Source organism: Tenrec ecaudatus, chromosome 6 (assembly GCF_050624435.1).
Source record: "Tenrec ecaudatus isolate mTenEca1 chromosome 6, mTenEca1.hap1, whole genome shotgun sequence".
Classification (NCBI taxonomy): Eukaryota; Metazoa; Chordata; class Mammalia; order Afrosoricida; family Tenrecidae; genus Tenrec; species Tenrec ecaudatus.
Genome location: NC_134535.1, coordinates 67,494,697 through 67,511,580, shown reverse-complemented (window position 1 = coordinate 67,511,580; position 16,884 = coordinate 67,494,697). Strand labels below are relative to the sequence as shown.

The 16,884-nt window shown below is 41.3% G+C and overlaps 1 pseudogene; it reads right to left on the bottom strand.

The window, feature by feature from the left end:
• Window positions 1-15,613: 15,613 nt before the first annotated feature.
• LOC142451429 (mitochondrial glutathione transporter SLC25A39-like) lies at window positions 15,614-16,640 on the bottom strand (annotated as a pseudogene).
• Between the last annotated feature and the right edge of the window lie 244 nt (window positions 16,641-16,884).

Below are 16,884 nucleotides of genomic sequence, written 5' to 3'. Positions count from 1 at the left end.
AAAAATTGTTCAAAAGCTGGACATCTGGTCACCTTATAAAGGTATCACTATTAATATTTAAATCTTTATTTCAGGTGAAATATATTGATTCATATGGAAGAGTTTGAATTTTAACTTTATTTTTTGGTTTGTTTCAAATGGAATCCACTTCATTCTTGGTTTTAGTAAATCTTCATGAATTATTTATCTATCCGGGATTAGTCAAACTGGGATATGTTTATAAACTAGACCAACATGGTTCTTACTCTTATGGTGTTTACAGTTTAGCCAGATAAAGGAACATCAAGAAAAAAATACAAAATAAGTACAAAAAGTGTGCTGTTACCAGGGGGAAAGGGGACAAATTTAGAATAACTGGCTGAGAATGATCTCTGAGAAAGAACTAAAAACTAAGAGAACTATTATTTGTGTTAACAGTGTCCAATCACTTGAGTTTTTATCTGTACAGCACAACAATCCATATATTTTTGTCTAAAACGGTGTCCTAAACAAACCCAGGGACAAGGGAAAAACATGGGACCCCAAATGGTAGAGAAGGGGGAGTGGCAGGCATGGTGGGAAATGATCAAGGGTAAGGTTGCTTAGAGAAGAGGTATACTCTAGCCCAGGTGGCAATGAAGCATGGTAGTAGGGCAGGAGGAAAGTCAAGGGAGATGGAGGAAAGAGCTAGGAGTCAAAGGGCATTCATGGAGGTCTAGACAAAGACATGTACATGCAAATATATATAGGAAGATGGGGAAATAGATCTATGTGTCTATATTTATAGGTCAAGTATTAAGGTGGCAGAAAGACCTTGGGCCTCTACTCAAACACTCCCTCAATGCATGAATACCTTCTTTTATTAAATTGGAGCTCTATGATGCTCACTCTCCCGACACAACGGCTGGAGCCACAGTGGGTGAACAAGTAAATGTGGTGAAGAAAGCTGATGGTGCCCGGCTATCAAAAGAGATAGTGACTGGGGTCTTAAAGGCTTGAAGATAAACAAGCGGCCAGCTAGCTCAGAAGCAACAAAGTCCACATGGAAGAACACACCAGCCTGTGTGATCGAGTGGTCCCAAAGGGATCAGTTACCAGGCATCAAAGAACAAAAAATCATATCATTGACTACACACCTCCATGATAGGATCGCTGAAGACAAATGGGTGCATAAGCAAATGTGGTGAAGAAAGCTGATGGTGCCCGGCTATCAAAAGAGATAGTGTCTGGGGTCTTAAAGGCTTGAAGGTGAACAAGCGGCCATCAAGCTCAGAAGCAAAAAAGCCCACATGGAAAAAGCACAACGGCCAGTGCGATCACGAGGTGCCAAGGGACCAGGTATAAGGCATCATGCAAAAAAAACAACGATATAAGTGTGTGTATATATGTGTATATATGTGTATATGTATATGTATATATATACCATATTAAATGAAGGGGGAAGTGCAGAGTGGAGACCCAAGGCCCAAGTGTCGGCCAATGGAGATCCCCTCATAGAGGGGTTTAGGAGAGGAGATGGGTTAATTAGGGTGCGAGGTAGTACCGATGAAGAACACAGCTTTCCCCCAGATCCTGGATGCTTCCTCCCCCCCAACTACCATGATCCGAATTCTACCTTGCAGGGCTGGATAGGGCAGAGGCTGTACACTGGTACATATGAGGGCTGGAGGTACAGGGAATCCAGGGTGGATGATACCTTCAGGACCAAGAGTGTGAGGGGCGATGCTGGGAGAGTGGAGGGTGAGTGGGTTGGAAGGGGGAACTGATTACAAGGATCCACATGTGACCTCTTCCCTGGGAGAGGGACAGCAGAGAAGGGGGAAAGGGAGACTCCGGATAGGGCAAGATATGACAAAATAACGAGGTATAAATTACCAAGGGCACACGAGGGAGGGGGTAAAGGGGAGGGAGGGGAAAAAAAAGAGAACCTGATGCAAGGGGCTTAAGTGGAGAGCAAATGCCTTGAGAATGATTGGGGCAGGGAATGTATGGATGTGCTTTATACAATTGATGTATGTATATGTATGGATGGTGATAAGAGTTGTATGGGTCCCTAATAAAATGTAAAAAAAGAAAAGAGGAGAAAAAAATGATTAGGGCAGGGACTGTACAGATGTGCTCTATACAATTGATGTATGTATATGTATGAACTGTGATAAGAATTGTATGAGCCCCTAATAAATTGTTAAAATTAAAAAAAACAAAAACAAAGGGCTCAAGCAGAAAGCAAATGTTTGAGAATGACGATGACAACAAATGTACAAATGTGCTTGACACAATGGATAGATGGATGGATTGTGATAAGAGTTGTATGAGCCCCCAATAAAATGTTTTTAAATAATTTAAAAAAAACGGTGTCCTATACATGTATACTTTCATCCTAAAAAGTACGTGAAATTCTATAACATTGGTTAAATGAATGATACAAACAATAGAAATACCATATGCCCCATGGGAATGATTTATAATGTCCTCCAAGAAAAAGTTACCTATGTCTCTAAAGTGGACCAGGGACATATGTTGTCCTAGATACATGAATAGACTTGGGGATCACATTTAACCATAGCCCCAATCTAAGTAACAGATAAAAGGGAGTAAAATCTAAGTAACAGATAAAGAGAGTCTTTCATCAAAAGTATAATGAGTTTTATGAAATGAATGAATAAATATCACAAGCATAGTTTCATCTAATATTTTTGTATCCATGGACAAAATGGGTGCTAAAAATACACCGTTGTGCAGAAGAACATTAAAAAAGAGTGAAGAACATACATTTGTGATTTCTATATTGAGTGGCTGCACAGCTGCTCACTTTAGAAAGAACACTGATTACAAGTGCCATTTTAACAACTAGTTCTCCAAACTCAGCAAAAAATTAGGTTATCAGTTCCATTAAAATGGTGCATACTGGCTGAATCCCACCACTCTCTACATGGATATACATCTTCTTCCTTCCCTATTCTTTTGAATAACTATAATAGTAAAAACTGATCATCAGTACACAAAAGGTAAGATTTAGTGTAAACATGCAATTCTTTGGTGCATTTCACTTCATCAACTAGTTATGGAAATCCATAAAATAAATTAAAGAAGGCAAAGAATTAGTTCTGGGTGATTTATTTAAATGGATAACCAATGGTTGATAAACTGGAAAACAGCCAAGATACCATTGGCTCAACGGTGAAAAAAAGGCAAGAATGAAGCACATATGCACAATGCACTGATAAGAAGGGAAGTAGAAAAGACCCTCTACAAAAGGTAGGAGATGACATCAGAGTCCACAGATGGATGTAATAGCTCTGGATATCAATGGACTGAACTCATCCATTAAAAGACAGAGACTAGCGGATTGGCTTAGAAAACACAGCCCATTGATCTGCTGCCTACAAGAGACACATCTCAAGATTACAAACAACAATAAACTGAGAATCAAAGGCTGGAAAAAATATAACAAGCAAATGGCAATTCAAAAAATCAGGGGTTACAATCCTAATCTCTGACAAAATTGATCTCAAAGTACAAGCCATACCAAGAGATAAGGGGTGGGGCACGGTATAATGTTCACAGGAACAGTACGCCAAGAACTAGTGAGCATAAGAAACATATACATGCCCAATGAGAGACCCACAAAATTTGTCAATCAAACGCTCCAAAAGATGAAAAAAGAAATCACAGGCTCAACAATCACAGTAGGTGACTTTAATATACCACTCTCCAAGAAAGTTAATCACAGGGAAAGAAGCTTAGCAAGGCAGCTACAGAAATAAACTCTACAATTAGGCAACTTAACCTGATAGACATTTTCAGAGCTCTCCACCCAAATGAACAAAAAAAAATCACATTATTCTCAAGGCCACATGGCACATACTCAAAGATAGACCATGTGTTGGTCCACAAGTTGAGCCTGTGTATATTCGAGCACATAGAGACCACTCAGACTTACCACTCGGACCATTGTACCATAAGACTGGAATTCAACAAAAGGATGATTAAGAAAACAAGGTCAAAGAATTGGAGGATGAATAACTATCTATTGCAAAAGGAATGGGCACTGGCCCACATCAGAGGTGAAATTGAGAAGTTTTTAGAAACCAATGAGAAAGAGAATGCAACGTAACAAAACCTTGGAATACATCAAAACCAGTTATCACAGGAAGTTTGATAGCAATAAATGTACACATGAAATGTACACATGATTGATAAGCTGGCACAAAACCTCCAGCAATTAGAGCAGTCACCAGGGCAATCCTACTAATAGCAAAAGAAAAGAAATAATAAAGATCTAAATTGAAACACATGAGAGGGAAAACAAGAAAACAATGCAAAAAAAATAAATGCAATAAAAAGTTAGTTCTTTGAGAAGATTAACAGAATCAACAGACTGGTGACAAACTTAACTAAAGAAAGGAAGGAACAAATTTCGACAGCCAGGATGGGACAGGGGACATTACAACAGACCCTAATAAAATTAAAAGGTTAATTAAACAGTAGTACAAAGGCCTATACTGAATTCAACAACTTGGAAGATATGGACAAAAGCTTGAAAAAACACTCCCTTCTTAGACTATTCCAGATGGACGTCAAGAATCTCAACAGACTGACAGCAATAAAAGAAACAGACAAGGCTATCAGGGCCGAAAATTTCCCAGACCACATGGTTTCACAGGAGAATCCTACCAACCATTCAGGGCAAAACTGACACCAATCCTACGCACACTGTTCCAGCAAATAAAAAGACAGAAAACACTCTCTATGAGGCTAGTACACCCACTGATACCTAAAGTGGGCAAGGATCCTACAAGAATCAAGAACTGTGGACCAATATTCTAATGAACATAATGGAAAAGTCTCTCATAAAATACTGACCAATAGAATACACAAGTATATAAAATGAATAATTCACCGTGACCAAACGGGATTCATTCCAGGGATGCAGGAATGGTTTAATATCCAAAAGTCCATCAGCATTATTTGCCATGTTGACATGAAAAAGAATGCAGAAAAAGCATTGAACAACAACCAACACCCATTTCTGTTTAAGAGACTCGAGAAGATAGAAATGGAAGGAAAATTCCTCAATATAAAATACAAGCTATATGTGAAAAAACAGCCAACATGGTAGTCAGTGGAGAAAAGACAAAAATAATCCCACTGAAATTAGGGACCAGACAAGGATGCTGCTTGTCCCCACTTTTATTTAACATCATAGTGGAGTTCCTAGCTAACAACATAAGGCAAAGGAAAGATAGCAAAGATTTTTGTCTAGGGAAAGAACAGGTGAAACTACCATTATTCACATATGCTATGATTTTATATATGGAAAGCCCTAAAAGCTCCACAAGAGGAGTGCTGGACGTGATAGAGGAATATGGCAGAGTGTCAAGACACAAGATCAATAAACAGAAGTCCATAAGACTGCTATATACATCAGACGAGACCACAGAAGAGGAGATGGAAAAGGTAGTATCCTTCACAATAGCCAAGCACAAATTTAAATATCTAGGGATATGCTTAAACAAAACAAAAACCAAAAGATTTATACAAGGGAAACTACAGAACACTGTTATAAGAAACCAAGAGTGACCTCCACAAATGGAAGAATACCTCATGCTTATGAATCAGAAGACTTAATATAGTAAAGATGTCAGTTCTGCCCAAGGCACTATATAAGTATTACTATCCCAATACAAATATAACATATTTCTTCAAAGAATTGGAAAAGCTGACTACCAACTTCATATGGAGAGAGAAGGAGCCCAGAATTAGCAGAGAACTCCTCAAGAAGAAGGACAAAGTCAGAGGGCTTGCTTTACCTGAATCTAGTACCTGTTATACAGCAATAGTGGTCAAAACAGAGTGGTACTAGTATAATGACTGATATTCAAACAAATGAAAAAGAACTGAAAACCCAGAAATGAGATCATCAGCATACAGACAACTGATCTTTGATAAGGGCCAAAAAATAGCAAATGGGAAGCAGATGCCCTCTTAAACAAGTTGTGCCAGAAAAAAAGTAGATATCTACCTTCAGAAAAATGAAGCAAGACCCTTACCTCACTCCATGAACAAGAATAAGCTCAAGGTGGATCACAGACCTCGAGGCAAAACCCCAAATTATCAAGGCCATTAGTGAAAGAATTGGGAATAACCTGAGAATTTTGGCACAGAGAATGCGTAGGCTATTGGAAATAGGGAAGGACACTAACACAGAGGAAGCACAAATTGACAAGTGGGATAGACTGAAGATACAACACCTGTGTACATGGAAAGAATTTGCCAAGAAATAATAAGAGAGACCACGGGCTGGGAAAACATCTTTAGCAATGACACATCAGAAAAAGGCCTTATTACAAAAATACTATGCTCGCCTACAATAAAAATAAATAAATAAACAACCCATTGAGGGGGTGGGCAAAGGATCTGAACAGAAGTTTAGCAAGGGTAGAAATCAGAGTGGCCAATAAACATATGAAAAAAATGTCCCCAATCATTAGCCATAAGGGAAATGGAAATTAAAACAACTATGAGGTACCAACTAACACCCTCAAAGATAGCCCAATTAAAAAATCAGAAAGCAACAAGTGTTGGAGGGGCTGTAGTGAGATAGGAACTCGCATTCACTGCTGGAAGACCTGTAGGTATGTGCAGCCATTATGGAAAGCAATTTGACAATACCTAAAACAAATGGAAATCAAGCTACCATATGACCCAGCAATCCCCCTACTGGCCATAGACCCAGGAGAAGTAAGAAACAGATCAGGGCCAGACATCTGCTCTCTAATGTTCATCGCAGCACAGTTCACAATTGCAAAGAGTTGGAGGAAATGATACTAAGCAAAGTAATCACAAAAGGACAAGTACAACATGAGTTCACTGAGGTAAGCTTAGAAAACCCAATGGGCATAGGGGAAAAGTTACTAAATGCATAAAGCCCCAGGGCGAGGCCCAAGCACTCTGGCAGAAGAGAGAGGACCAGACCTCGCCTGGGCACTAAGCCTTGAAGGCAACACACCGGCACAAAACAGCAAACTGAGAGATCTGCAGGGATAGCCCCTATCCCAACTATATGGACCCCCCTCCCAGAAGAATGCACTACAGAGGACAGCACTGAAGACACAGCCTGGGGAGAGGGTCCAGTTCGTTCAGACCACATGGGTACAAACTAAGACGGGAGAGAGATAGAAACGAAGACAGAGAGAACAGCATCCTGGCCCACCAAGCCCCAAGGACAGGATTTTTGTTTTCAGTTTAAGTATATATAAACTATCGTTAATTTTGCACAAGGTATGCTAGTAGTCTGTGCTCGCATTTCTTCCATTGAGCTGGAATCTATACTGAAGGCTGCACTCCTTGATCTTCATCAGCAAGGGCTTCGAGTCCTCCTCACCTTCAGTAAGCCGGGTTGCGTCATCTCCGTAGCTGAGGATGTTAATAGGTTTTCCTCAAACAATTATGTCTCGCTCTTAATATTATGGAGCTTCTGATTATTTTACTTGCTCAGCATGCAGATTAAATGCATATGGTGAGAGGATACAACCCGATGCACACCTTTCCTGGTTTTAAGACATGCAGTGTTCCCTTGTTCTGTTCACACAACTGCCTCTCGATCCATACACAAGTCCTGCAGGAGCACAATGAAATGTTCTGGAATTCCCATTCTTCTCAAGGCCATCCATAGTTTTTTATGATTTACATAGTGTAATACCTTGGCATAGTCAGGAAAACACAAGTAAACATTTTTCTGGTATTCTCTGCGTTCAGTCAAGATCCATCTGAGGTCAGCAATGACCTTATAGCACATCCTCTTCTGAATCTGACCTGAACCTCTGTCAATGTACTGCTGCAACTGTTGCTGGATGATCTTCAGCAAGATTTTACTTGCATATGATATCAATGATATTGTCCTATACTTTGCAAATTCTGTAGAGTATCCTTTCTTTGGAATGGGTATAAACATGGATCTCTTCCAGTGAGTTGACCAAGTAACTGTCTTCCAAATTTCCTGGCATAGACAAGTGAGTGCTTCAAGTGTTTCATCCTTAAATTAATCACATTTTACAAGATTTTTTTCAAATAATAGAATATTTATAGGTCTAGAGATTGGGATTTGAGATTTCTGAGGGCTATTATTCAACATACTATTATTGTATGCTGTTGAATTAATTCTCACACATCTAACCCCTGCAAGACAGAGTAGAATTCCAAATATGATTTCCTAGATGAATCTTTACTGGAAGATCCCTGGTGACATAGTGGGCTACATATTGGACTAGTAACTGCAAGGTGAACAATTTGAAACCACCAAACCTTCTAAGAGAGAAAGATGAAGTATTCTACTCCTATAAATATTTACAGTCTTGGAAACCTATAGAGGCAATTCTACTCTGTCCCACTGGGGTCTCTGTGAGCTGGAATTCACTTCTATTCCATTAGCAGTGAGTTTGGAGTTTTGGGTTTATTTGTTTGTTGAGAATCCATTCAAATATGCAGTCTGTTGAGTGGCTGATGGATTCAAACGATTACCATTCAGCTAGCAGCCTAGCTTTTAATGTTGGAACCACAAGAACTTCTTTGAATTGTGGTGCTAGCAAAGAATATGGACAATACAGTGGCCTGTCAAAAGGACAAGCAAATCTGTCTTGAAACAAGTACACCCAGAATGCTCTTTAGAAGCAAGGATGGTGAGACTTTGTCTCATGTACTTTGGACATGTTCTCAGGAAAGACCAGTCCCTGGGGAAGAACCTCACACTTGATAAAATAGGGAGCAGCAAAAAATGATTCCCTACAAGATCAATGAGTACAACCTGCAACAATGGGCAATAATGTAAGAACATTGAGGGGATGGCGCAGGACCTGCAGTGTTCCATTCTATTGTACATAGGTTTGGGAGTCGGAACTGACTCAATGACCCCTAACAAGACCAACATACCTACTTATGTTCCAATCCAAGCAAAAGGAACCTAAGAATAACAGTAAAGGTCTACTTTTCTTTAAGACATTCTCATTTTAAGTATGGAGACAAGAACTCAATCTACCCCAATGATGGACCCCCAAAATTATCCAGACACCAAAAACTGCCATCTGAGAGGTCCTTTATGTTGATGCTAATAAACCAAAAAGCCAAACACACTGTCATCAAGTTGATGCTGACTCTTAGTGACCCTCGCAGGCGTCCTCAAACTACAGCCCGTGGTCCACATGCGGCCCACCGAGGACATTTATCTGGCCCGCCGGGTGTTTTTGCCCTGTTTTGTCTTTTTACTTCAAAATAAGATATGTGCAGTGTGCATAGGAATTTGTTCATAGTTTTGGTTTTTTTTTTTTAAACTATAGTCTGGCCCTCCGACGGGTCTGAAGGACAGTGAACTGAACCCTGTTTAAAAAGTTTGATGACTTCTGCTATCGGGTTAGGTAGAACTGCCCCTGTGAGTTTCGGGGCCTCTAATTGCTTACGAGAGTAGAAAGCCCAGTCTTTCTCCTGCAGAGCAGCTGGTGGTATTCAACTACTGACCTTTCAATTCCAGGCCAACTAGTAAACACTAAGACACCAGTGTTCCCAGTGATGCCAATTGGTCTCCAGAATGCTGCTGAGTGTTGTGCATAAGTGATTTATAAATACTTGATGAATTACATTTTCATAAATTATGTAGACAATTTTAAGATTCTTAGCTGGTCATAATACTAATAGAAAACATTTATTTTAAAACAGAAAATAATATTAATACATTAACTAGGTAATGCTGACAAATTGGAAATTCCATATTCTATAAAGTTATAAAGCATCATTCATCTGTCAGTGGTGACTTGTGTGTTGCTAGACTAGAATCTATACCACAGGTACTACAAATGCCAGCAGAGTCCCCGATGGGGGGGAGGGCAGATTTCAGAACTTCCAAACAAAAACGGACTAGGCCAGCCACTGAGAACCATATGAACGGCAGCAGAATATTATCTGACATTGTGCCAAATGAGCTCCAGCGTTTGGAAGACACTAAAAATACCACTGGGAAAGGGCTAGTGTGGCAAAGTGAAGTCCATCGATCACGTAGCATGGATGGAGCAAAGCACTCAGGACTTTCATTTACTGATGGGCATTCCTGACCCAAAATTAGAAAAATGGCTGTAACATCAGTTAATAATTAGAACATGAAATGTGCAATGAATACGTTTTTGTTATTGCAAAATTCACTTCTAACCAAGGCCATATGTTTATCTTTTTATTAGGGGCTCATACAATTCTTATCACAATCCGTACATACATCAATTGTGTAAAGCACATGGGTACATTCATTGTCTTCATCATTCTCAAAACATTTGCTCTCCACTTAAGCCCCTGGCATCAGCTCCTCATTTCTTCTCCTCCCTCCTCCCTCCTCCCTCATGAGCCCTTGATCATTTATAAATTATTATTTTGTCATATCTTGCCCTGACCGACGTCTCCCTTCACCCACTTTTTCCTACAACTGATTTTTCCTCTTTGGTTTCAACTTTGTAGTCCAATCACCAGTAATGATCCATGAATTCCACGTTTGATCAATTTCAGTCTGAAGAAGTTGGTAGAATTCCTCAATTTCATCATTAGTATTAGCGTTTGGCAATTATTTATTTTTTAAAACCATTTTATTGAGAGCAAACACAGCTATCATTGCTATAGTTGAATCACATCAAGCAGCATTGTGCATTTGCTTCCACAACCAGTTTCAAAACATTCTCTTCTTTCTTGAACTCCTTGATATCAGCTCCCCTTTACCTCCCTCCCCAGAGGAAGCCCCCAGGAACCCTTACACTACTTGCTGTCTCTATCATCAGTCCGGGGTCTCCGATACTGAAAACCAGAAAACACGAATTCAAGCAGGTTACCTCCAATGAGTGACAAAATATATCTGAGATAAGCCCCAGTATGGGGAAAAAAATCCAGAAAATGTTGAAAACTAGATCAGGCCCAATTTTCCTCAGAGTGGGTATCCACTGACAGGGTCACAACCATTCAGGTCAGGTTTGTCATTTTGATCTCCTGTAGTCATCTCCCTAATGCACTCTGTTTGGTAACCAATTTCTTCCCATCCTTCTGTTATTACTAGAGGGAAATCACTGGAGGCTTATTCCTGGGGAGATGTCGCAGATGTGTCTTGGGCTTCCACTGTCCTGCGTAGCCTTCTGTACACCAGAATCTCACAATTTAGGCTCTGGTACTATTTCCTCCTTCTGCTTCAGTTTATATGATTTATAATCCTTCAGTTACTGATGTCGGTGCGCTTCTTCCATGTGGACTTAGTTGACATCTCACTTAGATGGTTGTTTGCTTGGAAACAAGCCTTTAAGACCCTCGGCACTGCAATTTTAAATAATACTTCCGTTAACGTGTCATCCACTTTGTAGGTGTATCGCTATTACCTGAACACAGACAGCATGGTGCTTCATGACAGATCTTGAAATGTTCCTTTAGATGATGAACACAGCACCATTCTTCTGGAATTTGTCACTCGAGCACAGTAAACCATATGATAGTTTGATTCAAAATGGCCAATACCAGCCCATTTCCGATCACTAATTTCTAAAGTGTTCTTTTTTTTTTGCATTCCATTTTATTGTTTACAACGTCTAACTTGGCTATTTTTATTCTTTGTGCATTCCATATCCCAGTTATTACTGGATGCTTGCAGCTATTTCATCTCATTTTAAGTCATGCCCATGAGCACATGAAGGTACTCAAAGTTTTACTCCATCTACCACATGATGGTTGACTGCACTTTTAAGAAGTAGTTCTTCCCTTGACATATTTTGAGTGCCTTCCAATCTGAGGGGCTGTTCTTCCTGGGAACGATGCCAGGCATGTTACACTGCTATTCATAATGTTTGTTCTAGTCGACCCCTTAGAAGTGTACCACTTACTCCTTCTCTCTGGTCTGTGCTTAGTTTGGAAGCCCTGCTGAAACCCATTCCCCAGGAGGGACCCCGGAGACACTTAAGTAATGATGGCCCAGCTCCCAGCAGCACAGCAAGGCATAAGCCATCTCCTCATAACAAACTGCCGCACAAGAGGCTCACAGAGCTCAGACATGTGCAGATATCAAATAAGGCCAAGTACATGAAAAAAATATCTGGCAATTAAATTAGCACATGTATTAACACTGAACAAATATTTCCTTTGATTTGTTATTAGTGTTCTCTAAAGCAAATTAAAAACAAAGAGCTCACACTCAGTGCCATTGAGTCAATGCTGACTCATCGCTACAGAAGGACGAAGTACAACTGCCCTGTGAGTTTATGAGACTGTAACGGTTTATGGGGGTAGAAATCTGTCTTGCTTCCAAGAAGCGACTGAAGGATCACAGCCCAATGCATAGAACTAGCTTCTAGAGTTCCTCAAGGCATATTTTAAAGTATGTTAATTATTTTTATAGTATTCAAAATATGAGACTCTTAATTAATAGGCTTTGTACTCATTAAATCAAAAAATAATGATTCTCTTGTTCTAAGAAGGCAATAAATATGAACTGTGATTCAAATTTTTACAATTGCAAATCATTCAATAATTTTATTAGTCTGAAAGACTGAAAGAAAGGCAATATGAAGGTAAGTAAAAATGTATTGCTACAAACTCATAATATCTTTATAAAACAAATCCTCCACCTAGTCTATTCCCTTCTAGATGGCATGGCCAGCTCTCTAACCCTTTCCTGGCGAATTTTGCACTTTTTAAGTTACACCATGTCAAAATGACTTTTTGCCTCCTTGAGGGACTCAAAATTTGCTCATTTTAATTTTTTTTTAATTTGAACAACAAAAGAATTCTGAAGAGGCTGTGGGGCAATGGGGTAAGGTTTCACTATGAAATTCCAGTGTGAAGGCTCTTGCTACCCTCATAGAAGAAGCCATGTTGTGATGGGAAAAAACTCCCGATACAATTTTCCTGATCTTTGCCTCACCTGTGTAGTTGCCAATTTTCTGAAAACTTTTTATAACAAACACCCAGGATTGTGTTGTATCCTTCAAGATAGTAAATCACTATCACGCCTTTTGAATCCTAAAACACCGTGGCCATACCCTCTGAGCTGGCCACTCTGCCCTGAAATTCACTGGCCCAGCAGATGCCTCAAAAGCCACTGCTTACTGCACCTTTTTTAGGAAGCTGAAGACAAGTGTATAACGGAGAAAACTTGTCTTGCCTCCATTGTTGATCACAGAGACATGTTTAAACATATGTTTAATAAACTCATGCATATGTGAATTGGAACCCTGCTAGCAATACTCTGATTTATCCTCATGCTTGCTGAAAGGTTGGTGAATCTAACCAGAAACCCCTCGGAAGACAGACCTGATGACCTGAGTTCAAAGGTCAGAGCCTTGGAAACCCTAGGGAACAGGTCTACTCTGCACAGGCGAACTCCCTGCGTCAGCAGAGACTCACCAGCTACTCACAGCAACGTTGAAAGAAAACGCAAAATGTCATCACTCTTGTACAGAATGTATCTGTGGGCCATAGGGGTTTAGGATTCTAGTTTGAGAAATACCAAAGTAGAGCATGCCAGCAAAGAGCCAATCCTGAAATGTTTTATTATATCATAAATGACACTCTTGCAACCTAGCCAAAGCTAAAATGTGAACAGAATACTCAAAATAGATTTTTGTGGGAATGGCTGAGTGTCAACAATATTTTTAATTGTGATGTTTAGTTCTAAATACTGATTTGCCATGGAGATATGAAATCATCCAATAAACCAGTTTGTTAATCTTTAATATTTGTAAAAAATTTTCACAATTATCTTAATAACCCAATTTGGGATCTACTCTTTCCACACCAAAACAAATAGGAAAACTATTGGCACATATCAGTTTAGAGGGATGTGAACAATAGGACCTAGTTGGGCAGGACTTTCAAAGCCAGTTTCCCAACGGTGACAGAATGCAGAATGGCACTCAGTCCTAACTCAATTGCTTCACTTGGGAATGTTTAGTCAAACGGAACATTATCCATCCTAAATCCTCCATCCATGCCGTCTATTTCCTGTGGAATTAAATTTTTATGTTAAGGAAGAAAATCAAAGTGAAATAATATATTAAAAATGGGCTCCTCTTTACCAGTGGAGTGACCATGAAATGTGGTGAGATTACAGAGACCATTAACTTGTCTTTCAGAATTATTTTTGTAAGGAATGCATAGTAAATCAACTGTCTATTAAAATATCTATATTAGAATACACGGATTAGTTTGAAACTCTTTGTGAAGCCAGAGAAATGCAATCGGAGAGACTCACAGAGGAATCACATGAACTGAAATCTGAAAACAATCTCCATTCTCATCTTATTTTTTGCCCTCTCGCTACCCAGTCCCTGCAATGTGGAAGGTCAGCAGTGGGACCCCAGCAGCTCAGCGGGAGGAAAGATGGGCAGTTTTTACTGCCGTGAACAGTTGGTCTCAGAAACTCACAGGGCAGTTCTGTCTTTTCCTACAGGCTCGCTGTGTGTTGGCATCGACTTGATGGCAGTGAGCCCGGCGTTGGCTTTGGCGTGAACCAGTTGCTGTCGGGGTGACTTAAGCTGATATTGACCCTCGAGTTGCAAAGCAGAATTGCAATACATAAGATTTCCATTGTTGTGGCCTTTCAGGAGTAGTTCTTCTGAGATACCTGAAGGTGGATTTGAATTGCCAGTTTTTAGGCTAATGGGCATGCGCTCAGCTATTTATTTATGTTACTCTGGGCATCGCTAGCCAATGGGTTAGTAAAGGTCATGAGTAGACTGGGAATCATGAAATGCTGGATTTAACCTTCCTTTTTAGTATAAACTTCTCTCTGATTTTGGTGGAGAAGCAGAAAGAACTTGCAGTTCCCTAACTTTGAAGACATGGAATGACAAACGCATAAATGCCCAATTAGAATTGTTAGCTACATGCCACGCAGTGCCCGTGTGAGATTCCCACTTCTCCCTCTTCCCTCGGTCATGCCATAGTTGCCAGGGGTGAAGAACACTATGTAATTCCTCTTGGCCTCAGTTCCTTGAGGAGAAACAATGAAATTGACAGAGTCTATCAAGAAACTTAAGACTAAATCCAATGAACTATTAAGAGCCATTTCCAGGTGGGAAATCTTTAGTTCATGGACTTGTATTATTATCCATAAGAAATTGAATAATTTCACATCCAAATTGTCAGTATAAGGTTTAATTTAGTTTGATTGCTTCAAGTTTGATTAGGAATTAATTTAGTTCATATAGTTCATATAAAAAGTTCATATAGGATACTCAAACTATAAACATAATATTTTAAACCCATTAGTTTTCATTTCAGTAAATTATAGTAACAACCGTAATGTTTTAGTGGGCTGCTATGAACATAAGTTAAACAAGATACAGATGCAGTATTTGTGTTTTATTTTTGTTTGTTTGTTTGGTCATCTTCAGCTATCAGGAATTAATGGGGGTAGCGAAGATTGAGGCAGGCCCACCGACAGCAAACATACAGGGGTAGGGATGTGGGGAACAGGTGCCAAATTTGGTCTTGAACTTGCAGAATGAGAAAGTGAGGATCCTTGAGCCCGGGGTGCGTGGCACACGGGGAAGAAGGCCGGGCTCAGGGAGGCCTGAGAGTGGTCAGTGGGGAGAGGCCACAGTGCTGAGGAAAGGCACTTGGCTCAGTGTCCTTCAGCCCACAGCCCATCCCAGGAGAAGGCAGTCCCTGGGCCCTTTCCAGGGCCTGGCAGCCGCTGCTGATTGAACTTTTGCAAGAAGTTTTGCCAAACTCTTAAGTGCCCATCATGACTGCACGAGAGGGGCAGTCTTGATGATCCAGGGAAGGAAACCTGCCAAGAGCCCTTTGGTGGCTGACTTGGCGGCCTGGATCCTCCACAGCAGCAGCCAGGTGGAGTCAACCTGTAGTGGCCTCACTCAGAGCCTCCGTTGTGCCCAGCGTGACCTAGCGCTGAGTCTTCACCACGGTGAAGGGCAGGGTCAGGGTGGCTGCCGCTGTCCCTGAGATGCAGCCAGCCACAAAGCTGATGCCCACGGATGTCTGATCCTTTGGCCTGGGTCCCCTCAGCCAGTACTTTACCAGCTCATAGTTGAACCAACACAGGCCTGAGAAGAGTATGTCCCTCAGGGCAGTGGGGCCCAGCCCAACCACAGGGAGCTCAGCCGCCCGAGCCCCTGCGGCCTGCACAGAGGCGCCCAGTTCCCCAAAGGACAGGTGCTGCGCCTGGAGCTTCGTCCTCACCAGTCCCAGTGTCCAAGCGAGCCAGAGTGCCAGCCACCAGGGGGGCATAGAGGTCGAGGTCAAGGCTCTGCTACACAGGAAGATCTTGAGTTGGTCATGGGCAATGAAGCAGATGGCAGTGACTGGCACAGTCCTGGCGCCCTCGTGCCACACAATCTTCACCAAGGCATCCCTAGTACGGGTGAATCAAAGAAGATCCTGAACCCAGGTGGCGCGGGCACAGGGAGAGGGCCTCGGGGACCCCCGCTGCAGTCCAGGAGGCCCTGCCACTGGGTGTAGGAGACACTCCAGAGACCAGAGGGCGGCTTCACTTCAGTGGCCACCGAGGGGCGCTGGGACAACAGACGCACCTTCACCACGTCCAGGGCCGTCGGGAAGAGAGAGGTGACCACTGCTCCAGCGCCCCAGACCACCATTTGCTGGAGAAGGCTAATGCCCCCCGCCCCCATTCCGGGTCAGCCGTCTTGCTGCAGTCTCCACCGTGACTTAGGCAGGTGCCCTGTGGCGCAGCGCCCGGAACCCCGTGCTCCCTCTGGGACTCCGCAGCCCTGGCAGGTCCACTGAGGCCTCTGCTTCCATTTATACTTTTTAATTGCTCATTCTTACTTCATGAAACTGAGATATTGATTTGTTTTTCGTTTGTCCATTTGTCTTTTTCTTTTTTGCATACACATATAATAATTCAGAGTCAGG